This window comes from Rhinolophus sinicus, chromosome 8, assembly GCF_057876585.1.
Source record: "Rhinolophus sinicus isolate RSI-liver-muscle chromosome 8, RSI-T2T, whole genome shotgun sequence".
Lineage (NCBI taxonomy): Eukaryota > Metazoa > Chordata > Mammalia > Chiroptera > Rhinolophidae > Rhinolophus > Rhinolophus sinicus.
Genome location: NC_142508.1, coordinates 43003713 through 43028678, shown reverse-complemented (window position 1 = coordinate 43028678; position 24966 = coordinate 43003713). Strand labels below are relative to the sequence as shown.

Sequence of the window (24966 nt, the reverse complement as noted above, 5' to 3'; positions counted from 1 at the left end):
GGAATCTAGGTAGCACAGAGCAAGGAATTTAGCAGGGGTCGGGTCTGACTAAGGTCTTTCTTTCTTTAAATTTTATTGGGGGAATATTGGGGAACAGTGTGTTTCTCCAGGGCCCATGAGCTCCAAGTAGTTGTCCTTCAATCTAGTTGTGGAGGACACAACTCAGCTCCAAATCCAGTCGCCATTTTCAATCTTTAGTTGCAGGGGGCACACGCAGTCCACCATCTCATGTGGGAATTGAACTGGCAACCTTGTTGTTGAGAGCTCACACTCTAACCAACTGAGCCATCCAGCTTCCCCTCTGGAAGCTCAGCTGGAGCTCATTGTCTTCAATCTAGTTGTGGAGGGCGCAACTCACTGTCTCTTGTGGGAATCGAACCAGCAACCCTATTGTTCAGAGCTTGTGCTCTAACCAACTGAGCCATCTGGCCGCCCAGACTAAGGTCTTTATTGCTGCAACCTGACCATGGAACTCTGGAGCACATACTGCAGCCCAGAGTCAATTTTGGGCTCCAGAGCCATGTGCCAGGCAGGCTCTGACTGCTGACTGCTCTCCAAGTGGGTGCAGGGCAAGAGCGTGGGGAAGGGACTTTGGTTCAGCTGAGGGCAGATCTACACTGCAGATGACATCTGCAGGGATGAGTTGCAGTTTGCATATAGGAACTGAGCAGTGAACCGAAAGTATTGACTATATTGCATAACTTCTTCAAATAGAAATGTCAGGTACTTTGGGGGGAATATCAGCTACATTGAAAATTAGATGTGGCCATGAGCAGTGGCAAGGAAAGATAGAGTTTGAGCAGAAGAGAGTTGGGGGCTTGTGAAGGCACCAAAGCATAGTCAAGTTGAAAGAGACTCACTATAAGGGGGATCAAATATATGATGATGGAAGGAGAACTGACTCTGGGTGGTGAACACACAGTGGGATTTATAGATGTTGTAATATAGAATTGTACACCTGAAATCTATGTAATTTTACTAACAATTGTCACCCCAATAAATTAAAAAAAAAAAAAGAGAGACTCACTAAGAAAAGGGAAGAACCCCACACCCTCCCCAGAGGGAAGTGACTTTGAGGGAAGGAATAAATAGCTTGGTGGGGGGGGGGAGCTCTCTGGGCAGTGTATGTGTGTGTGTCTATATATATGCATGTGTGTGTATCTATCTATATATATGCATGGGTTTATGTGTGTGATTATATACATGAATGTGTCCCTATGTGTGTATGTTTGCATGTGTTGAGTCAGGCTAAGGAACGGACACACAGATGAAAAATTAAGGAGCACAGGAGTTCACAGGTTAAGGGGTGAGGCTGATGGACAGGTTGACAGGGGACATCAGGCAGGGAATAAGGTGAAGAGGGAGATCCAATTCCAGATGGGGTTGGAAATCCAGAGAGCTGGCAGGGACTGGGGGACAACGTAGGAACCCTTCAGAGACAGAAGATCTGGGCTGAGGGTGTTGGCCAATTCAAACACGGAAGGGAACTGCTCTAGGGGGTGTTGGCCAGAAGAAGGTTTCTGACCAGCAGGGGAAGGGTAGCCAATGAAGGACAGGCTTGGGATGGGGATAAGAAACATAAAACAAGTTTCCAGAGCCAGGGCAGGGTTTCCAGCTTCCAGCCTAGATGAGAGGTGTCAAGTTGCTGGCAAAGTCGGCTCTAGGCTGGGTGATTGTGGCATCTCTGGTTGCAACAGAGGAAAGCTAACGTCCACCTCAGAGCTGCAAGACAACTTTCTGCCAGGCTTTCAAGTTTGCAAGACACCGCGATTGATTTGTGAGTAAGTGAAACTAACTGTGGCCCCAATTGGAAGCTGAAAAGGAGCCTGGGCACAGTGAGGGGGCTGGCACAGGGTAGAGGGTGGTAGGATCTTGGAGAGTTCTGAAGAACAAGGAATCTAGAAAACGGGGAAGGGGAGTTGGGGGGTTAGGGGAGTGGGGAGGTGGGCGTGTGGGGGGGCTTGAGGGAGGGGCAGGAGGACCAGGGAGACCTGGAGTGTGGGGAGGCCAGAAGAATGTAGAAAATTGAGAGGTGGAAGGGGAGGGTGTTGAGGGCCAGGAGCTTTGTGTGTACAGAGCCCAGAAGAATCTAGAAAAGGGAGACGGGAGGAAAAAAGAAGAAAAGGGGAAGAGGATGAAAAGAGGGCCACAACCCTGGAGGGGATTGGGCGTGAATCTCGAGATGAGGAGTAACTCTACAGGGATTGGGACTGTTTGTCTACACTTCCATTTTTTCAAGCAAAAGAGGCCTCAGTTTTGTCCCACGCTGTTTAAACTGGAAGCCCAACCAGCCCCTTCAGGTTAGCTCAGAGGCTTGTTGAGGTCCACATTCTTTAGCATCCAAGGTATCCAAGGTCTATCTTTACACTTCTGGGGGTTCCTTTGCAGCACAGAGATCACTTTCATTCTGTCTCAACCGTAATTTGTCCCTTGAAGACTTCCTTCCCCAATTGGCTGCTCCGGGCCTATTTCACTCCACTCACTTCCCCACCGTGGCCATTTTACTTCAGCGGCCATTTTACCTCAGCAGCCATTTTACCTCAGTGGCTATTTTACCCGTGTACCCATGTTCACTCCTCCCCCCACATCCGGAAGTGTCCTCTCCCGGCGCCAGCTTGTGTACTTATGGCACCTGCTCCGGCTCCTCACACAGAGGCAGAAGGTGTTCAAAGCCTCCTCGGATGCAACCCCAAAATTTTACCTTTGAAACCTGCCCACCTCCTAAACCCCATCCAGGCTCATAACCCTCACCACCTCCTACACCAGGAACATGTCCTCCCTGCTCATTTTGGATTCTCTCCTGATCAGGACCCCTCCCCTGCTCAGAGCCCAGGCCAAAGACTCACCTCTAAATGAGAAGGAAGACACCACAGAACCATCCCAGAGACCACTTTCCTGTTGGGCTTTATTCTCTGTTTCAAGTTTGTCTTCTTGATCAGGGAGGCGGAGTTAGAATGATGATAAAAATAAAGTTCAGATTCAAAATTTTGCATCAGTAGTTGATGAAACCACAGTTGAGGAATCAGTCCAGGCAGCCAAGATGGAGTGTGTGTCCTCCTGACGATTGTCACAATGTGTGGGATTTATATTTAGTAACAAAACCACCATACCTTCTGTTAACGTTTCATGTCGTATCATCACATAAAAATAATGTGTCAGGTTGTATTAAGAATTCATGAGGATTCCATAGATACACAACTGGATTCATAAGCAGAAATTAAACCACACTCACTTGTGCTGGTTGGCGACACATCGGCTTTCTAAAGAACTGTGTCATGTTTTGTAACCACTTATATCCAACAGGTTGTATGCAGCCAGAGGTATCTTCCTGACTACACACTTCAGCACCTTTTGATTAGAACTTCAGACAATGGGTCTAAGAGAGTGAGGGCTTGTTCCATTCCATGTATCATTAATTTATCTCTTCCATATTTGCAAATCTTATCCGTGAGAAATGCAGCCACAATACTCACTGCAAACTCCATGCCCCCATCCTTGCAAAATGAAATAAGCAAATCCAAAGAGAAAAAGTAACAAATGTTTCTCTTGGTGTCAGTCCTAGCTATGACTTATACCAGTAGAGTCGCTTGTATAGGGAGAAGTGCTCTTCCACCACAGGAAGTCTTGGCCAATGAGAGTGTAGCAAGGTACCCAGAGCCACTTCCAGCCAACTGGAGCGCAGGTGGAGCTGACCAATAGTGCAAATGCCATAGGGAGTAAGAGGCAACTGGAACTTCCTACAGTGCAGGGGGAGCATAGAGCGGTTCAAGTACGGGGGCAACATTTCTTATATACGAAGAGTGAACATGTGCAGTTTGTTTAATACTTTCATAGGCTAAATAAGGGTCCCCAAAGAACGAGCCTGTGTCCCCAAAGGGAAGGGTGCACCACAGCAGCAGCCCTAACCACCAACATTGTTCTAATTCCACATACACTTTCACTTGGCCTTTGAGGAACACGATCACTCAGAAAGATATTCTGACATAGGACCCTGTCAGCTTGTTTATCGTTACGACCTCTTAAAAAGGCATTGGTATTTGTCCTCTAGTGACCCAAAGGTCCTGCCTGCTGTCAGTGGCCCCATAGTTCTTCCTACATGCTACCTCCCCAGTACCCCTTTGGGCTTTCAATTTAGGGCACATATTTGTGTTCTCACCTATGTGCTTTCTTTATTTTTTCACAAACTCAGGGTGCTTGTTTGAAAGAGTTAACGAGCAGTACTTGGGATTGACAAATAGGTTGTACCATGTGGGTTCCCTTGGTTGTACGCCTGGTCCTGTTGGCTAGTGAGCATTGGGCTGAATCTTTGAGAACCTGTCCTGGAGGTCGAGCATTGAAACCCGAGGAGGGCAGCAGGGAATGGCATGGAAGGATGGGCTTCTGTGCAGAGACCCATAAGGTGGGAAATTGTAAAGCCTGAGAGGAGGTTGGGATGTTGAATGTGATTTGGGATTAAAAGGATCTGCTGGTACCATGGAGGCGGGCTTTGTGAGGTGGGGGGCTTGGGCTTGAGCTTGAGGCTGAGGACCCTGAGTGCAGAGGGACCTACCATTTGAAGGAGCAGCAATTAAATTGCTGTGATGAAGTTGAAGGTGCTGATAGTCCAAACTGGAATGTGTTTCAGGGGTGCAATATTGAGAATGGAAGAAAGGATAAGATTCTTGAAATCTCACATTAGTGCCCTGACATTGGGGACAAGAGGGAACACCAGATGTACAGACTGACGGGGGACATGGGAGAGAAGTCACGTGGGAGAAGAAGATGAGCGTCTAGTGGGGGCTAGGAGTCTGGAGAGCGATAAAAGTTTGGAGGATTGCAAATACCGTGAATGCAGATTTGCACTGAGGGCGTTTGGAGGTTTGAGTCAGGAAGGGAGTTTGTGAGGTAGTCACATTAGAAAAGGGATGGGATTGCAGTCTGGTGGAGGGCATAGAATGCAAGACAGGGGGACAAGCAAGCAGTTTTCACACTATCACACTCACAGCAGGTTGACACGTGCAGCTTGCTTTAAAGCGTGGTCTGGAGTCAGATATTGTCAGTATTTCTTGGGCGCGCTGCAGAAAAGCAAAATGTCACCTCTCTTAATGCATCCTTCACTAGTCTAGTCTACAATGTAACCATGTCCCAGAGATTTGTGCGTGAGTGTGTAAGGTTGAATAGGAGTTTGGACAGGTGGGAGAGTGGCACATGGGTTAGGGTTGAGGTGAAGAATAACCTTGGGGTATGTGAGCCCTTTTCTTCTGTGTTGCCCAGTCAGAGTGTACTTTCTGTGAGTCCACAGGTGAGAGCTGTGTGACAGGTCACAGTGCTGGATTGGTAGGTGCCATGGTCTTGTCCACCTGTCTCTGGCTAACCCAGGACCGATCACTTCTATTTGTGATGTATGCTGCTCTCCTCACCTGACCTTGTGTTAGGGGTGTGACAGAAGCCAGGTCCCAACGAGGAGTTCTGGTTACCCGGACATGTTGCTTCCGGCCGTTCATACACTCCGTCTTTCCAGAGGCTGACGCATAGGTTGGGAGCTGTTTATTTCTGTGGAAGTCATGGTCTTGCTTGAAATCTCTAGGAGTCTGCATTAGAACTGTTTTGTCCTGCCACAGGCCTGGCAAAGCTGCTTTCTCCCTCTAACATGGATTACATGGAGGTACATGTACAGTAACTTATTTTTACTCTGTGGGTTAAGTCCAGCTTGGCCCTGTCTCTTGTCCACCTGTCTCATGGCCCATGACTGTTGGAGCCATGAGACTTCACAGACGTAGCAGATCCTTGAGTGGTCACAGAGGTGGAGGCCCTACAGCCCATGGACCTCTCAGCCTTTGCTTAAATTGCTGATCAGTAGAGCTGTTCCTGTCGGTGCATCGTGCTTGTCAATGGATGTCATTGTCCTCACTGACGTTATCGTTGTTGATCTTCAGTAAGACACAGACCACATGTCTCACTCGGACGTTCAGATTATGCGCCACCTCTGGTTCAGCTGGTCTTATTAACTCGATGTCATCAGTATAACGGCCCGATGTGATGTTCTGCGAAATGTCCAGAATCCTCTGGACTCCACAGACAGAGAGCGAGAGACCATGAACATGTACCATTGCTGGTCCAATGTAAATACACATGCTGTTGAGTCACTTTCTGATGAGTTTTGGAAAAAGTGTGTTTTCCTATCAACAGCTGCATACGACATATGCGAGGCTGTGTTAGCAACTGCTGTAGTTAGATATATTTGTCACAGCAACAACAATTTTGGATTAAACTAGTGCAAAGGCATTTACTGTGCTACTACCTATGAACGAGCTCAGACCCTTTCTTTCTTTGTTGGATGGTGTGTTAGTCTGGGTTGTCCAAGAGAAAAAGAACCAATAGGGCATCTGCTTATATGTTTAGCTATATCTATCTATATCTATATCTATGTATATCTACATTTAATATTTATTTATTTGGAGAGACCTGTTGATCTGCCTTGAGAAACAGCTCACAGGATTAGATAGAGTGAGAAGTTCCAAATTATGCCTCGGATGGCCTGAGAACCCAAGAGCCAATGGTGTAAGTTGCAGTCTGAGTGTAAAGGCAGACGAATGACATCTCAGCTCAAAGATCGTAAGACGCACAGAGCAACTTCTCTCTTGCTCAGTCTTTTTCTTTGCCTTCAGTGGGATGAATAAACCCCACCACCTTGAAGAAAGCAGTGTGCTTTCCTCAGTCCACCCGTGCAAATGTTAACCTTATCCACACACACACACCCTCACATAGACACCCAGAACAATGTTGCACTAAATATGTGGGTATCCAGTTGCCCAGTTAAGTAAGCACATAAAATTACCCATCAGAGCTGGTCATAGGGAGCTTCTCATGGGCCCAGAGATGTGAGTTGAGAGGGTCTGAGCCACCTGTCCATGCCTGATTCTATGAATCACTTGTGTTTTATGATGGATGTGCCGGGCCTTTCTGACCTAATGAGTGGATGTGTCCGATAGAACCCAGATCATGATGAGAAATTCAGGCTATCAGGTCACGTTATGTCCCAGGTTCAGATACACCATCTCTCCCAAGGCCGAAGAGCATGTCAGGAGCTGTTTCTCTTCTGCTGCAGAGGAATGGCCTTGCTCCAGAACCCTAGGAGCATGCACTTCTCCTCTCTTCTTAGGTCCTGCCAGAAGTGCCCTAAAGCATCGTTCACTTCTCCAGCATGGGTTAGAGGAGACACTAGGTGCCGTAATGTGCCCCTTCTTGCAGGGTGTGTCCAACATGCCCGACTGCTGGAGCCCTAAACATGTAACAGATATAGCAGAGCCCCGAATGGTCACAGATATGGAGAGTCCCCGAAACCATCCAACTCTCCGACTTTCTCTAAACTAGATGTGAGCCTGTCACTGGCATCATTGTCATCACTGGTGTCACTGTCATCAATCATTAACATTAGCAGACCTCCGCCTCCACCCTTTGGAGCACATGTGTCTTAGTAGGCATTCAGCATACTTGCGACTTCTCGATCATCAGGTCTGATTACCACGCTGTCATCTAGTAAATGTGATGGTCCTCAGAATGCCCAGTGCAGCAGATCCTTAGAAGTACAGTGGGGAGCCGGGAATGTGTATTGTTGTTGGTCCCGTCAATGCAAACTCTCACTGATTCATCTTCCTGAGGAATCTTGAAGGACACAGTTTGGAACCACTGAAAGCGAGAGATTTGAAGGGCCAGGCCGGCGGGTCCAGTACCAGGCTCTGCTGTCTGCCCCCGGTGGAGTAAGACATGCAGCTCCCTCCTGGCACATTGATGTGTTCACCACCCAGAACCCTCACCCTGTTCGCAGGGTCCCCAGTGTTTCCTGGGTCACATCACGTGAGCGTCATTCATTCGTTCTTGGCCACATGATGGAACCCAATCTGCAGCTCCCGACTCTGTGGAGGTCAGGCTGACTCAGAGCCACAAACTTCTTGTCACTTGGCCTGTCCTTCTGGTGATCATCCTCTGTCCTGATCTCGTTAGTATGAGCTCAGGTTTAATGTAAGGGGTTCACGCCTAACAAAGACACTCCCATTATGAGAAAATTCCAAGAGTTTTAGGAGTGACCTCCTAGGAGCCAGGGAGGAAGGCCTAGTAAATGTCTGCACAAAAGCCAAGTCTGGCTTTTTGGCATTTCTGCTTCACTAATGTGGCACTCATTGATTCTAAGTTTCCAACGGTTATTTCAGGGAACCTACACCCTGTGGCCATGGCCAACGGGTTCAATCCTGTGTGATAAGGGTTTGACCCTTATAGAGAAACTCTCATTTAATTGGGTTTACGGTTCATCATCCTTAGGATTCTGAGAATCCTGGCTCCCAGGAATACTCTCCTGAGCCTTCTTGTGTATGTGAACCGATTCTGTAATTCCTGGGTAGTATGGTCCTTTCTTTCCCTTTAGCCAACCCAACAATTCCTTCTTCTGATTTTGCTGAGATTTGACCCTTCCTACGTGTGTGGTGACCAGGAAGGCTGGTGGCCACAGCTTGCAATGGGTCCTTGTTGTCTTGCCTTATTTGAGGCACGGGCATAGACTTTCAAGAAGCAGAGTGTTTTAGTTTCCTATTGTTGCTGTAGCGAATCACCAAAGTGTTAATGATTAAAAGAACACAATTTTATTGCCGTTCAGTTCTGGGGGTCAGAAGTCAGACAGGAGTTTTAGATGGCTATAATAAAGGAGTGGGCACCCTGAATCCTTTGAGAGTTGCAAAGGGCAAAACATCTCCTTGCTTTCCCAGCTTCTAAAGGGCACCTGCATTCATTGGCTCATGGCCACTTCTTCCATCTTCAAAGCACAAAAACAAACCTCTGCCTCCATCACACCCCCTTCTCTGATACGCCCCCTCCTGCCTTTCTCTTATGAAGTCTTTTGTAATTAGATCGGGCTTACCAGGATATCCAGAATCATCTCCACATCTCAAGATTTTTTATTTAATCGGACTTGCAAAGTCCCTTTTGTCGGGTAAAGTAACTTTGAGGGGGACTGACGATTAAGGTTTAGACGTCTATAGGAGAGGTGCATTGTTTTGTCAAACATGGCGCCTTTGTCTTCCAACAGGTGAAAGGGTCGTGTGTGTGTCATGGTTCTCTAGGAAAGCAGGACCAATAGTCTGTATATACATGGAGAGTGAGATTTTTTCTTAAGGAATAAGCTCATGGAATTGTGGGGGCTGGCAAATTTGAAATCAGGGCAGGGTGCCGGTTGGAGACCCAGGGGTAAAGGGAAGTTGCTGTGACTCTGAAGGCCGTCTGCAGGCAGAGCGCCTTCTACATTGGGACACCTCAATCTCTTCTCCTAGGGTCTTCAACTGATTGAATGTGGTCCACCTATGTTATAGAGGATGATCTCCTTTACCCAAACTAGTGATTTAATTGTTCAGCACAGTTTATTTTATTTCAAGATCTTCATTAAAAACATATGTAACATACAATATTACATGAGTATAAGGGGTGCACCATAGTTGTGGAACACGTACGTACCTAAGGAAGTGATCACCACCATCAATTCAGCTACCATCTGACCAGCTATCACAATATTATTGACTCTATTCCCCGTGATGTATATTACATCCCCATGACGTATTTGTTTCATATGTGGAAATCTGGATCACTTATTGCCCTTCACCTTCCTGGTTCACCTGGTCTGTTTATCATGTTGTTTTCAATACAACAGCCTCACATGTCTGTGAAAGTCTTTAAAATGCTTCACATGCTTGCCCCAGGACGGGAAATTGTATGTTTCAGGAACCAGCACATCATGGGCCATAGGGGAAGGATCAATCATACAGTCTCTGAGGGGATTTTAGGGAAGCAATCTTTCTTCGGCCTTTATTTAGCTGGATCTAGCTCGTGGGTCCAGCAGCAGTCTCGTCAAGAGTCTCTCCTCCACACTCCACCCCTCATGACCGGCTCTTACAATCTCACGCGCCCCCGTCTTCCGCGAGGTGCCCTGAGTGGTCAGTGAGGGGCTTCATCAGCAGGGAGGTAGGTCGCTTTGTCGCAAGTTGACCACATTGGAGACACCATCCACAGCAACAGTATAGATATATGAAAGAAAAAGACAAATTAAAAGAAGAAATCCACGTATTAGTAACAAGTTTTCCACCATGACTTCCAGTATCCAACCCAGTGTACTAATAGGCTGCATGGGCTTGGCGTTGGATCACTTATGGCATTTACTTATTTCTTCCTATGTATGAACACAGAAGAAACATTAGCATATTCATCTGGCACAAAAACACAACACTAAGTTTCACTGATGGCACGGACACCCAGCCTGTAACTCGATGCCACAGGCATAGCACAAAGCTATGGTTGGAAAGACAGATTTTCAGGTGTTAATATAGCCGCAGCCTTGGGAATCTGGCCAAGCTGTTTAAACCATACATGCTCGCCAGGGGAGGTGGTCCTTCCTGGTTTGAGGAGGTGAATAAGTGGAGAAATATGCCAGAGTAGGATCCCTACTATCTCCCCCCTTTAAGTGGTGCTGGTAGAAGAGGGGGCCAGCTACATAACCTCGTAATGGGCAAAGGGATTGTACTAAATGGAGTACAAAGGTTTGCAAATACCCCAGAATTCCCATAAAAGCCTGTACCTGTTTTACGTATTTTGTGTTGGGTGAGTTTGTACTTTGTCTATGACAGAATTGGGAACAACACAATTCTTATCTGACCAAATGACTCCCCAAAACATTAATGCAGTGCCTGGACCTTGAATTTTCCTCAGATTCACTGCCCGTCCTCTCTGTCGTAGGTGGTCCAGTAACGCCTGCGAGGCTTTCTGTAGCAGAGGCAAATCCTCACAGGTTAACATTACGTCATCAATATAGTGAGCCTGTTTCACAGAGGTCATGAAGGAAAGCAGTGACAGGTCCTGAGCCACCATCCTACGGCATATGGTGGGGCTATGTGAATACCCTTGAAGGAGCAGTTGGTAGGTACCTCCCAAGTGGGAAACACATTATTTAACCGTTTCTTTGTCTACTGTGAGGGCATCAGCCTATGGCAAGGGAAGGCTTCAACCCATCCAGAAAATAGACATACAACAACGAGTGCATATTGATAACTCATATCAACACTAAGTGGCAATTGAATGAAGTCCAGCTTAATTGCACTGTGGTGCATAAGGGACCACAAATCCAAAATAACCGGCTCGCCATTAACAGGGAAGAACCAACCTGCTGTCTTGGTATTCCCATAGCCTTGACTATTCGTTTGATTTACAGCCAGTGTTTACCAACACAATATACCCTAGAAGTTTATCATCGCTAATATATATATATTTTCTTTTTTATTGGGGAAGGGGACAGGATATTATTGGAAAACAGTGTGTACTTCCAGGCCTTTTCTCCAAGTCAAGTTGTTGTCCTTTCAATCTTAGATGTGGAGGGCGCAGCTCATCTCCAGGTCCAGTTGCTGTTTTCTAGTTGCAGGGGGCACCACACACCATCCCTTGTGGGAGTAGAACCGGCAACCTTGTGTTTGAGAGGATACATTCCAACCAACTGAGCCATCTGGGAGCTCAGTGGCAGCTCAGCTCAAGGTGCCGTGTTCAATCTTAGTTGCACGGGGCAGAGCCCACCATCCCTTGCGGGAGTCGAGGAATCGAACTGGCAACCTTGTGGTTGAGAGCCCGCGCTCCAACCAACTGAGCCTTTCAGGAGGCAGCTCAGCTCAAGGTATCGTGTTCAATCTTAGTTGCAGGGGGCGGAGCCCACCATCCCTTACGGGAGTCGAGGAATCGAACTGGCAACCTTGTGGTTGAGAGCCCGCGCTCCAACCAACTGAGCCTTTCAGGAGGCAGCTCAGCTCAAGGTATCGTGTTCAATCTTAGTTGCAGGGGGCGGAGCCCACCATCCCTTACGGGAGTCGAGGAATCGAACTGGCAACCTTGTGGTTGAGAGCCCCTGCTCCAACCAACTGAGCCATTTGGGACGCAGCTCAGCTCAAAGTGTTGTGTTCAATCTTAGTTGCAGGGGGCGGAGACCACCATCCCTTGTGGGACTCGGGGAGTTGAACCGGCAACCTTGTGGTTGAGAGCCCACTGGCCCATGTGGGAATCGAACCGGCAGCCTTCAGAGTTAGGAGCATGGAGCTCTAACCGCCTGAGCCACCGGGCTGGCCCTTATCATCGCTTATTTTACAATGCTTCCCATGCAGTTTAACACAACTAAGCCTGATTAGTTTAATATCTTCTCAAGACTCTATTTAAAATTTGAATTCTGGGAAGCTTGTCAAAATATTTAAAAAACATGTGACATTTGACTAAATAGATCACGATTATCTATTTCACCAAAATGACAATAAAATATAGAAGATTCAGTTTTCCTAAATAATGAAGGACTTGATTAAGCCAATATAAACAAACAAAATTATTCTAATAAAACACAGAATCTTTGTGTCCAGAAAGAAAACTTTTCACAATATCATACTGGGAGCAGACGAATAGTACAGGAAACTTTGAGAAGGGAGAGGGACAACCAAACTAGTTTTGCATCAGGTTATTTTTGACATTTAAAATGGTGTACTTAATTAAACTTACTCCGATCTTATTTAGCTTGACTCACTCATCTTTGGCGAGTGATCCAACTGAGAAATGACATTTGGGGCCAGCTTCCTAGGACCACTGCTGGTGTAGATGGTCTCAGGTCACGTTTCCTAGAAGAAGAGCATGAGATGGGATTCAAGAGGATTGTGGCGGGGTTGCTGAGGGAATATGGGGAGTACAGAGGAAGGCATCTAGCAGGGGTCAGGTCTGATGGGACCTGCATGGGGACTCTGGAACGTATGCTGCAGCCCAAAATCACCTCACTTTGGACTGTAGAGCAACGTGCCGTGCAATCTCTGGCTGCTTGCTTCCAAGTGGGTGTAGGGCAACAGCCTTGGGAAGGGACTTTGGCCCAGCTGAGGGCAAATATACCCTGTGGACGGCATCGGTGGGGATGAAGGAGCTGTTTGGGCTATGCGAACTGAGCAGAGAACCAGCGGCATTCACTATATTCTGTAACTACTTTAAAGAGAAATCAGGTACTTGGGGAAAATTTCAGCTACATTGGAAATTCAGAAGTGGCAGTGAGGGGTGACAGGGAAGGATAGAGTTTGAGCAGAGGGGAGACGGGGGATTGTGAAGGTGCCAAAGCATAGTAAGGGTTAAAGGGAATTATTAAGAAAAGGGAAGGACCCCACACCACCCCATGATGGAAGTGGCTTTGAGGGAAGTGATAAAGAGCTTAAGGAGGGAGAGCCTTCTGGGCAGAGTGTATGTGCCAGTGTGTGTCTATATATATATATATATATATATATATATGTACATGTGTGTGATTATATTCATGATTGTGTCACCGTATGTGTCTGTCTGCATGTGTTGAGTCAGGCTAAGGGAAACAGAAACACAAAATGAAGGGGCACAGGAGTTTACAGATTAAGGGGTGAGGCTGATGGACAGGTAGACATGGGCAGGGGGCAGGGAATAAGGTGAAGAGGGAGATTCAATTCCAGATGTAGCTGGAAATCCCGAGGGTGAGCAGGGACCGGAAGACGACATCGGGACCCTGGAGACAGAAGGCCTGGGCGGAGGGTATTGGCATGTTCAAAAACGCAAGGGAGTTCATTGAGGGGGTGTTGGCCAGAAGAAGGTGTCTGACCAGCGGGGGAGGGGCATTCAATGAAGGACAGGATTGGGGTAAGGATAAGAAACATCAAATGCAGTATCCAGAGCCAGGGAAGGGTTTCCAGTGCCCAGCTCTCACCAGGCTAAGACATGCGCAGTTACTGGCAAGGCCCGGTCTGTGTTGTGTGGTTGTGGTATCTGCCATTGCAACACAGGAAAGCTAACGTCCACTTCAGAGCTTCAAGACAACCTTCAGCCAAGCTTTCATGTTAGCAAGACGCCACGATTTGTGAGTAACTGAAACCAACTGAGGCCATGATTGGAAGCTGAAAAGGAGCCTGGTGCAGTGACTGGGCAGGGGCATGGAAAGAGGGTGGGAGGACCTTGGAGTGTTCTAGAAGCATCTAAAAAACAGGGAGGGTTGTGAGGGAGGGGAAGGAGGGACAGGAAGTGTGGAGGAAGCAAGAAGAATGTAGAAAATGGAGGTGTAAGACGGGGAGGGTGTTGAGGGCCAGGATGAGCTTGGTGTATGCAGAACCCAGAAGACTCTAGAAAGGGGGGACAGGAAGAGGGAAGAAAGGGTGAGGATGAAGAGAGGGCCACTACCCTGGAGAATTGGGGGTGAATCTGGAGGTGAGAAATAACTCTACAGGATGGGGGAACAGTTGCCTACACTTTCACTTTTTCATGCAAAAAAAAGGGCCTCAATCGAATCCTACGCTGTGCAAACTGTAAGCCCAACAGGCCCTTTTCCGACAGCTCAGAGGCTTATTCAAGTCCACATCCTTTCCCATCCAAGTTTTCCAAATCTGTCTTTAAACTTCTGGGGGTTCCTCGCCTTCACTCTGTCTTGACCATATATTTTCCCTTGATGACTTCCTTCCCCAGTTGGCTCCTCTGGGCCCAATTCACTCCGCTGACTCACTCATGACGGCCGTTTTACCCCGGCAGCCACTTTAGCTCAGTGGCCGTTTTCCTCTGCGCCCATGTTCACTCCTCCCCCCACATCTGGAAGTGTCCTCTCCAGGCGCCAGCTTGTGTACTTACGGCCCCTGCGCCTGCGCCTGCTCCTCACACAGAGGCAGAAGATTTTCAAAGCCTCCTCAGACCGAACTCCAGAATTTTACCTTTGAAACCTGCCCACCTCCTAAACCCCATCCAGGCTCATGCCCCGCAGCACCTCTTGCCCCAGGAAGGCGTCCTCCGGGCTCGTCTTGGGTTCTCTCCTGATCGGGACCCCTCCCCTGCTCAAAGCCCAGGCCACAGACTCACCCCAAAATGAGAAGGACGTCACCACAGAACCAACCCGGAGACCAGGTCTCCCGTTGGGCAATCCTTCATTCTCTGTTTCAAGTTCCTCTTCTTGGTCAGGGAGGCGGAGTTAGCATGGCGATGCAAGTAAAGTTGAGAGTCAACGTTTCCCTTCAGTGGTTGAGAAATCTCTCCAGGCAGCCAAGGCAGGAATCTGTGGGTCCTTCTGACCATGATTATCATAAGGTACGGGATTTATATATAGTAACGAAGCCGAAATAACGTCTCAAAAAATTAATGTGTTTGGTTGTCTCTTAAGAATTCTCGAAGATTCTGTAGATACTCTGCTCGATTCATAAACAGAAATTAAACCATAATCACTTGTGCTGGTTGGCGACGCCTCAGGGGTCTGAACAACTGTGTCATTTTGTTTATCAAACCTCTTCCGTCCAACACGTTGTATGCAGCCAGACCTATCTTCTTGAGTTCAATTTTCAGTCTCCAACGGATGAGAATATTAGCCAATGGATCTAAGACAATGAGGTATTGCTCCATTCCATATGTCATTAATGTATATCTTCCCAATTTCCAAATCTTGTCTGTGAGAAATTTAGCCGCCTTACTCACTGCATACTCTTTGGAATAATTAATAAGCGATTCCAAGGAGAAGTTCATAGTGAGCGCGCCTCTTGGTCTCAGTCCCAGCTTTGATGTCACACTGGTTGCGTCAGCTTTTGTAGGGAGAAGTGCTCCTCCCCCACAGGAAGTCTTGGCCAATGAGAGTGTAGTGAGGTACCCAGGGCCAGTCGTGATCCAAAATTGCTTCCCGCCAACTGGACGGCTGACCAGTAGTGCAAGAGCCATAGGCAGTAAGAGGCAAGGGGACTTTCCTACAGTGTAGGAGGAGCACAGAGTAGTTCAAGTACAGGGGCAACTCTTCTCATATGTGAGGAGTGAACATGTGCTTTTGTTTTAATACTGTGGAAGGATAATAGGGGTCCCCAAAGATCCAGCCTCTGTCCCCACCACGAGGGGTGCACCAGTGCGGCAGCCCTAACAGCCAACATTGTTCTAATCCCACATACACTTTCACTTTGCCTTTGAGGAACACATCACACACACACACGTTGAAAGATATTCTGTCATAGAGCCTGTCAGCTTGTTTCCTGTCGTGTCTCCTTAAAAAGCCATCGGCATTTGCCCTCTAGTGGCCTAAAGATCCTGCCTGCTGCAAGCTGTCCTGTAGTTCTCCCTACATGCTCATTCCCCAGTGCCCACTTGGTCTTTCAATTTAGGGCGGACAGTTGTGTTCTCACCTAAGTGCTTGCTTTGTTTTTTCACAAACTCAGTGTGCTTGTCTGAAAATGAGTTAACAAGCAGGACATGAGAGTTGAGAAATAGTTTCTACTGCGTAGGTTGCCTTAGTTGTATGCCTGCTGTTTTACTAGTGAGCATTGGGCTGAATCTTTGATAACCTACCCCAGAGGTGGAGTGTTGAAACCCGAGGAGGGCAGCAGGGAATGACACGGAAGTATAGGCGCCTGTGCAGAGACAGGTGGGAAATTCTGAAGCCTGGGAAGGGGCTGAGATGTTGGATGTGATTTGCAATTAAAAGGATCTGCTGTTGCCATGGAGGAGGGCTTCGCCAGTGGGGGTCTTGAGCTTGAGGTTGAGCGGAAGGACCTACCATTTAAAAGAGTAGCAGTTAAAATTTCTATGATGAATTTGAGGGTGTTGTTCATCCAGACTGGGATGGGTTTCAGGACAGCAGTACTGAGAATGGAGGGAAGGATAATGTTCTTGTAATTTCACATTGGTTCCTTGACATTGGGGACAAGAGGGAACACCAAACGTCAGGGCGGACAGGGGTCACGGGAGAGAAGCTAAGTGAGAGAGGGAGAGGAGCATCCAGTGAGGGGTTAGGCACCTAGAGAGCCATGAGGGATTGGAGGACTCAAACACATGAAAGCAGATTTGCACTGAGGCCTTTGGGGATGTGAGTCATTAAGTGAGTTTGAGTGTGAGGTAGTCAGACTAGAAAAGGAACGGGATTGCAGAGAATGCAAGACGTGACAAGTAAGTAGTTTCCATAGTGTTTCACACTGCCACCCTCACAGCAGGTTGACATGCACAGCTTGCTTTAAAGCACCGAGGACCGATCACTTCTATTTGTGATGTATGCTGCTTTCCTCACCTGACCTTATGTTAGGGGTGTGACAGAAGCCAGGTCCCAACGAGGAGTTCTGGTTACCCGGACATGTTGCTTCCGGCCGTTCATACACTCCGTCTTTCCAGAGGCTGACGCATAGGTTGGGAGCTGTTTATTTCTGTGGAAGTCATGGTCTTGCTTGAAATCTCTAGGAGTCTGCATTAGAACTGTTTTGTCCTGCCACAGGCCTGGCAAAGCTCCTTTCTCCCTCTAACATGGATTACATGGAAGTACATGTACAGTAACTTATTTTTACTCTGTGGGTTAAGTCCAGCTTGGCCCTGTCTCTTGTCCACCTGTCTCATGGCCCATGACTGTTGGAGCCATGAGACTTCACAGACGTAGCAGATCCTTGAGTGGTCACAGAGGTGGAGGCCCTACAGCCCATGGACCTCTCAGCCTTTGCTTAAATTGCTGATCATTAGAGCTGTTCCTGTCGGTGCATCGTGCTTATCAATGGATGTCATTGTCCTCACTGACGTTATCGTTGTTGATCTTCAGTAAGACACAGACCACATGTCTCACTCGGACGTTCAGATTATGCGCCACCTCTGGTTCAGCTGGTCTTATTAACTCGTTGTCATCAGTATAACGGCCCCATGTGGTGTTCTGCGAAATGTCCAGAACCCTCTGGACTCCACAGCCAGAGAGCGAGAGACCATGAACACACACGGTGTTGGTCCCATATAAATGCACACCGTTGCTGATCCACTTTCTGAAGAGTTTTGGAAAGCGTGTGTTTTCATATCAACAGCTGCGTACCACACATGCAAGGTTGTGTCAGCAACTGCTGTAGTTAAGATACATTTGTCACAACAACAGCAATTTTGGATTAAACTAGGGTATATTTACAGAAATGCACTGTTATCTGCCATTATCCATCTGGATTTTGAAGATACTGGACTGATGAATGGGGACATGATGGAACCACAATCCCTGTATCCTTCAGTTTGATTCTAGCCTTGATCTCTGCCATGTGCCCTGGGATGTGATAATTCTTTTACTGAATTATCAGTGACGATTATCAGCGGACAGATAGATTTAGAAGTCTCCACTGAACACCATCTGTTTTTTGCTCCTGCAATAGTTTATGTTTCCAGGTCAAGTACCTACTCTGAGAATTCCCTTAACTGCTCTGTGTATCGATTTTGATTATACACCTAGAGCTGGGAAAATGACGACCGGCTGAGTCTACACAGACCCAGTGTGCCCATTGGGAGATAGATGTGGGCTATGTATCAATTCCCTAATTTCATGTCTCCTTTATGCCAATATTCTAAACAGTGCATACGGTGGTGCTTTGAGTCCTTGAATGTCATGCCATTCTGGGCTCCAGGTGCAAGAGCTCTTGAAACATCTGTGTATGCTTCTTTCCCAGCTGTACAGTTGCCCAAATAATGTCTATAGGTCCCTTCTAAATGAACTGTGGAATCACAATGGTTTACTCTTGTCTTGGTGTTACAGGCACCCTCCTCATGGACACTGGGCTTTTATCAGTCAGGAGTCAGGGTGTGAGGGTTTCTCAGGTCTTCACTGGGCCTAGGGTCGTCACGTGGCATAGAGGCAGCTGACCTCAGCTTTCTACTCCTCCATTCTTCATCTCTTGATTGTGTCTATTAACTGACTACCTTGCTGGCCTTTCATATCCCTTGTCCCTAAGGACACCATATTCCTGGTGCCACCTCCTAGATCTCCGCAGACAGGCTGCACTGATTGTGCTGCCTATTATGCAGTTATGCCCACCTTGCTTCTGATGGATACGTGCTGGCCTCTGCCACTCCCAGATCCTGTCACCCTGTTGCTACTATGGAGCCCCACTCTGTAATAGCACCTCCTGATTTCAGCCCTGACCTCCGGAGGATGACCTCCACTGGCATCTCAGGGATGCTGGTGTCCCTTCACCAGTGCTGTTCTCACCAGCCCTCCTGAGGATTCCAGTTGGCTGGTGTCTTCTAACTTATATTGGAAACCCACCCCAGCAAGTGTACTTCTCTGAAGGGTTTGATCCCTGACTCCACTGCAATACTGTGGTGCAATTCATTCTGACACCGACCATTCAGAGCAGTGCAGACTCCACTGCTTGAGGGCAAAGTCATCCACAAAACTGCTCAAATCCAGCAGTAGCCCCAGGTTCAGAATTCTTGGGGATTCCACACTTGGAACCAACTTTGTTTGGGGTTCTCAGGATCCATTCAGGTTGGATTTTTGGTAGAAAGACTCATAGAACTCAGGCAAGTGCTGTACCTATGATTACAGTATTCCTATAGCACGAGGGTACAGTTTGATTTTTTATAATAAAGTTTATTTTTCAATTATAGTTGATATACAATATTATGTTAGTGTCCAGTGTGAAACACAGCGATTAGACATGTACATAACACACGAAGTAATCACCATGAGCAATCTGGTACCTATCTGACACCATATACAGTTATTACAGTTTATTGAATATATTCTTTATGCTGCACTTCTCATACCCATGACTATTTTATAACTACCAGTTTGTATTTCTTAATCCCTATTTCACCCGTTTCCCCAAATTGCCTCCCATCTGTAAACCATCAAAATGTTGTCTGTATCAATGAGTTGGTTTGTCATTCATTTTATTCTTTTGATTTCACATATAAGTGAAATTGTTTGGTGTTTGTCTTTCTCTGTCTCACTACATTCAGAACAACACCTTCCACGTTCATCCATGTTGTTGCACATGGCAAGATTTCATTCATGTTAATGACTGAATAATATTCCAGTGTATATATGTACCCTGTCTTCTGTATCTATTTTTCCATTGATGATAGCCAGGCTGCCTCCATATCCTGCCTATTGTAAATAATGCTGCAATGAACATTTGGACACACGTGACCCTTAGACTTAGTGATTTGGGCTTTTTTGATCAATACTCAGATGTGGGATTACTGGGTCCTTCTTTGTTTTTTAATTACTGTTTTAAAGTCTATTTTGTTTACTATAAGTATTGCTACCCCAGTGGATTTTTTTGTTTGTTTGTTTCCATTGTCACGTAATATCACTTTCCATCCTTTAATTTAGGTGTGTTTTTGTCTTTGATCTGAAATGAATCTCTTGTAGGCAGCTTTTGGCAGGGGCTTGTTTTTTTATCCATTCAGCCACCCTGTATCTTTTGATTGGGGCATTTAATTCATTTACTTTTAAAGTAGTTGTTTATAGATATGTAGTTATTGCTATTTTATTATTCATAATTTTCTTTTTCATAATTCTGCTTTCTGTTTTATTCAGGATCCTTAAACTTATGTCTTCATTTCTATGGGTAGAAACTAGTAACAAGGGTGGGCAGGAGAGTGAGGAGCTAGCACTGAGCACCTGCTCTGTTACAGGTACTTATGCCAGAGAGGGGCTCTCTAGATACATTATGAAGCGTAATGTCTAAAGCAACCCTTAATATAAGTGTCTTGTTATATCTTTTCTAGAGGAAACCCACACTCACAGGGATCTGGAAAGTTGCAGCGGAGCGGGATCGGAACCTCAGGCCACCTGACAGGTCAGCCCATGTTGTCTTTGTTCCCACTTGACCAGGACCAGGTACTTGTAATAAGGCAGAGTCACCCTGTTGGTTTCCACACAAAGCCCTCTTGGGACTGTTTCTAACTTCTCCTTTACTACGATGTACTCTGTTTACTTCAGAGTCAAGGGCATTGACCAAAATGTTTCTAATTACAGTATCTTGTTTTCATGTAATGTCCTAGTTAACCCAGTACTAGGTAACAAACACTCCAAGATTAATCCTACAAATACGAATCGACATCCGTGGTGTTCAGTATGTTTGGATTACAATTTCACTCATTCAGATCACCAGTTCTGCTTCTGTTTGGCTGGCACACGCTTCTTGGAAGACCACCCTTTTCTTTTCTTCCATCATGCTGTTAGATCTCTAAGCTTTACACTGTAGCAGCGTTTTGACATGACGGCAAAGGGAGGCAACTCGTCCTCTAGAGAGAGACCATCATGAGCGTTACAAAGGGTATGAAGTTTCTTGGGATTGCCAAGATCCTGGGTCTCTTCTGATTCTATGTCACCTGGGCAAGAGTCTTCCTATTTCCTCATTGGTGAATCTCAGAAAAAACAATGACTCTGCAGGTGAGAGGAAACTGTTGTGAGAAGCTAAAGAGAAAAGAGAAAGAGTGAAAAAATTCGCTGAAGGCGGGAAAGGCAGGAAGAGCACTCCTATCTCTAGGCTCTGAGACCAGCACAGGCTGCAAAGCACAAAAGGCACGGAGAGGGGACTCCGGATGAGTGCCGCCTGCTTTTGCGTTGCCCGGCCTGCCTGCCTCCCCCCGCCCCCCTTTCGCCCTCCCAAAGCCGCCTACTACCCAGGGCTGACAGACTCCTCCTCCCTCTCCCGTGGCTCACTCGACAGGGCTGGCCTGTGGCTGGCCAGAGCTGCCAGGGTTCAAGGGAGCCTTCACGGGGCTCCTGTACCCCAGATGTCTTTATTCCTGAAGGCGGCCTCCACCCCACCGCTACCAGTGCAAAATCTATTCCCGCATATCATGGTATGCGCACCTTGGAGATATCCAGTCTTGGGGTGTGCTAGGCCTGGGCATTACTAGAGGCGGTGAGGGGACCCCTAAGTTTCATATGGGAGAAAGGGAAAGAAGTTCGTCTGATTGTCTCCTTCATTAGCTGGCGGGGTGGGTGTCTCCAGGCCCTAAGGCTTCTCTGGCAGTGCAGGCCCTCTTGCGTGGGTTAGGCTTGCAAGTCGAGGGTCTGTTTTCCCCACACTCTGGGCCTGGGGAGGCACCGCGATCCTGGCAACGGGAGAATGCCATCCCTGCCACGCTCCAGAGAGGTGTTTTACCCAGAATTGGAGGCTGGAGGAGAGGCAGGGAGGGCTGAACACGATGCAACCATTTCCTAGGGGAGTACAGAGTGGAAAGTTGAGGGGGGGCGGTGGGGCGCGGGGTGCCAGGTGACTCACCCACGGGGAGGGCAGCTGCTGCGGGCTAAACAGGGAGCACGAACACGGGGTTGGTGGGACATCTGTTGTCAGGCTGTAGCAAGGTGCAGGATAGGCATCCCTGAGTGTGGCAGCCCTGGAGGGGCCCACGGGTGGTGCCCAGGGACACACGTCTGTTTTTTATCTTGTTCTTGAAGAAGCCTCTTTTATGTTTTTTTGTAATACTGGTTTGGTGGTAATGAACTCTTAGGGTTTTCATGTCTGGGCAGCTCTTTGTCCTTCAATCCTAAATGACAGCCTTGCTGGGTCAAGTAGTCTTCATCATAGGTCCTGCTTTTCATCACTTTGAATATTTCCTGCCAATCCCTTCTTGCCTGCAAAGTTTCCACTGAGAAATCAGCTGACAGTCTTATGGGACCTCCCTCGTGGGTAACTCACTGCTGTTTCCTGCTGCTTTAAGATTCTCTCTTTGTGTTTAACCTTTGTCACTTTAATGATGTTGCGTCTTGGTGTTGCCTCTTGGGGTTCATCTTCTTTTCTGACTCTTCTGGGCTTTATGTCTAATTTTTTATTTTTTAAATTTATTGGGGTGACAATTGTTAGTAAAATTACATAGATTTCAGGTGTACAATTCTGTATTACATCATCTATAAATCCCATTGTGTGTTCACCATCCAGGGTCAGTTCTCCTTCCATCACCATATATTTGATCCCCTTGACCCTCATCTCCCACCCCCCCTCCCCCCTTACCCTCTGGTAACCACTAAACTATTGTCTGTGTCTATGAGTTTCTGTTTCTCATTTGTCTTGTTCTTTTGTTGTTTTAGGTTTATATACCACATATCAGTGTAATCACATGGTTCTCTGCTTTTTCTGTCTGACTTATTTTGCTCAGCATTACACTCTCAAGATCCATCCATGTTGTCACAAATGTTCCTATATCATCTTTTCTTTCCGCCGAATAGTATTCCATTGTGTATATATACCACAACATCTTTATCCATTCATCTATCAAAGGACATTTTGGTTGTTTCCATGTCTTGGCCACCGTAAACAAAGCTGCAGTGAGCATTGGAGCACACGTGTCTTTATCTCTGAATGTTTTCAGATTTTTTGGGGTAGATACCTAGGAGAGGGATTGCTGGGTCATATGGTAATTCTATTTGTAATTTTTTGAGGAACCTCCACACTGCCTTCCATAACGGCTGCACCAGTCTGTATTCCCACCAACAGTGTATGAGGGTTCCTTTTTCTCCACAGCCTCTCCACACTTGTTACTATTTGTCTTGTTGATGATAGCCATTCTGACTGGGGTGAGGTGATATCTCATTGTGGTTTTGATTTGCATTTCTGTGATGATTAGTGATTTTGAGCATTTTTTCATATGTCTATTTGCCATTTGTATGTCCTCTTTGGAGAAACGTCTCTTCAGGTCCTCTGCCCATTTTTCAATTGGGTTGTTTGTTTTTTTGTGGTTGAGTTGCATGCGTTCCTTGTATATTCTGGATATTAGCCCCTTGTCGGAGGCACTGTTTGCAAAAATCTTCTCCCATTCAGTTGGTGGCCTCTTTATTTTGTCGATGGTTTCTTTTGCTGTGCAGAAGCTTTTAAGTTTCATATAGTCCCGTTCATTTATTTTAGCTTTTACTTCCATTGCCTTTGGAGTCAAATTCATAAAATGCTCTTTGAACCCAAGGTCCATAAGTTTAGTACCTATGTTTTCTCCTATGCAGTTTATTGTGTCAGGTCTTATGCTTAAGTCTTTGATCCATTTTGAATTAACTTTGGTACATGGTGACAAATAGCAGTCCAGTTTCATTCTTTTGCACGTGGCTATCCAATTCTCCCAGCACCATTTATTGAAGAGGCTGGCTGGCTTTCCTCCATTGTTTGTTTTTAGCTTCTTTGTCAAAAATTATCTGTCCATATTTATGTGGTTTTATTTCTGGGTTCTCAATTCTATTCCATTGGTCTATGTGTCTGTTTTTCTGCCAATACCATGCTGTTTTGATTATTGTAGCCCTGTAGTACAAGCCAAAGTCAGGAAGTGTGATACCTCCATTATGGTTCTTTTTTCTTGAGATTGCTTTGGCTATTCGGGGTCTTTTGTGGTTCTAAACAAATCTGATGATTTTTTGTTCTATTTCTTTAAAAACTGCCATTGGGATTTTGATGGGGATTGCATTGAATCTGTATATTGCTTTGGGTAATATGGCCATTTTAACTATGTTGATTCTTCCAATCCATGAGCACGGAATGTCTTTCCATTTGTTTGTGTCTCCTTCAATTTCTTTCAAAAATGTCTTATAGTTTTCAGCATATAGGTCTTTCACGTCCTTGGTTAAGTTTATTCCTAGGTATTTTATTCTTTTTGCTGCAATTGCAAAAGGAATTGTTTTTTGTATTTCTTTTTCTGAGATTTCATTGTTAGTATATAGGAAAGCAATGGACTTCTGTACGTTGATTTTGCAGCCAGCAACTTTACTGTATTCGTTGATTGTTTCTAATAGCTTTTTGGTGGAGTCTTTACGGTTGTCAATATATAGCATCATGTCATCTGCAAGGAGTGATAATTTAACTCTTCATTCCCGATTTGGATGCCTTTTATTTCTTTCTCTTGCCTGATTGCTCTGGCGAGGACTTCCAACACTACGTTGAAAAGCAGAGGTGATAAGGGACAGCCCTGTCGTGTTCCTGAACGTAGAGGAAAGGGCTTTAGTTTTTCACCATTAACTATGAGATTAGCAGAAGGCTTGTCATATATGGCCTTTATTATGTTAAGGTATTTTCCTTCTATACCTATTTTATTAAGTGTTTTGATCGTAAATGGATGTTGTATCTTGTCAAATGCTTTTTCTGGATTAATTGATATAATCATATGATTTTTGTCCTTTATTTGTTTATGTGATGTATCACATTGATGGATTTGCGGTTGTTGAACCATCCTTGTGCCCCGGGGATGAAC

The 24966-nt window shown here is 46.3% G+C and overlaps 1 long non-coding RNA gene across 12 annotated transcripts in view; it reads left to right on the top strand.

The window, feature by feature from the left end:
• Positions 1-1544: 1544 nt before the first annotated feature.
• LOC109439545 (uncharacterized) overlaps positions 1545-24966 on the top strand; it is a 96379-nt gene continuing 72957 nt past the window's right edge. For 8 of the 12 annotated variants that reach the window (XR_012490051.2, XR_012490050.2, XR_012490054.2 and 5 more), the window contains exons 1-2: positions 1545-1781; positions 20515-20585. This is a non-coding gene — a long non-coding RNA (uncharacterized LOC109439545). The other 4 variants (XR_012490052.2, XR_012490049.2, XR_016022003.1 and 1 more) reach the window with 4 other exon arrangements.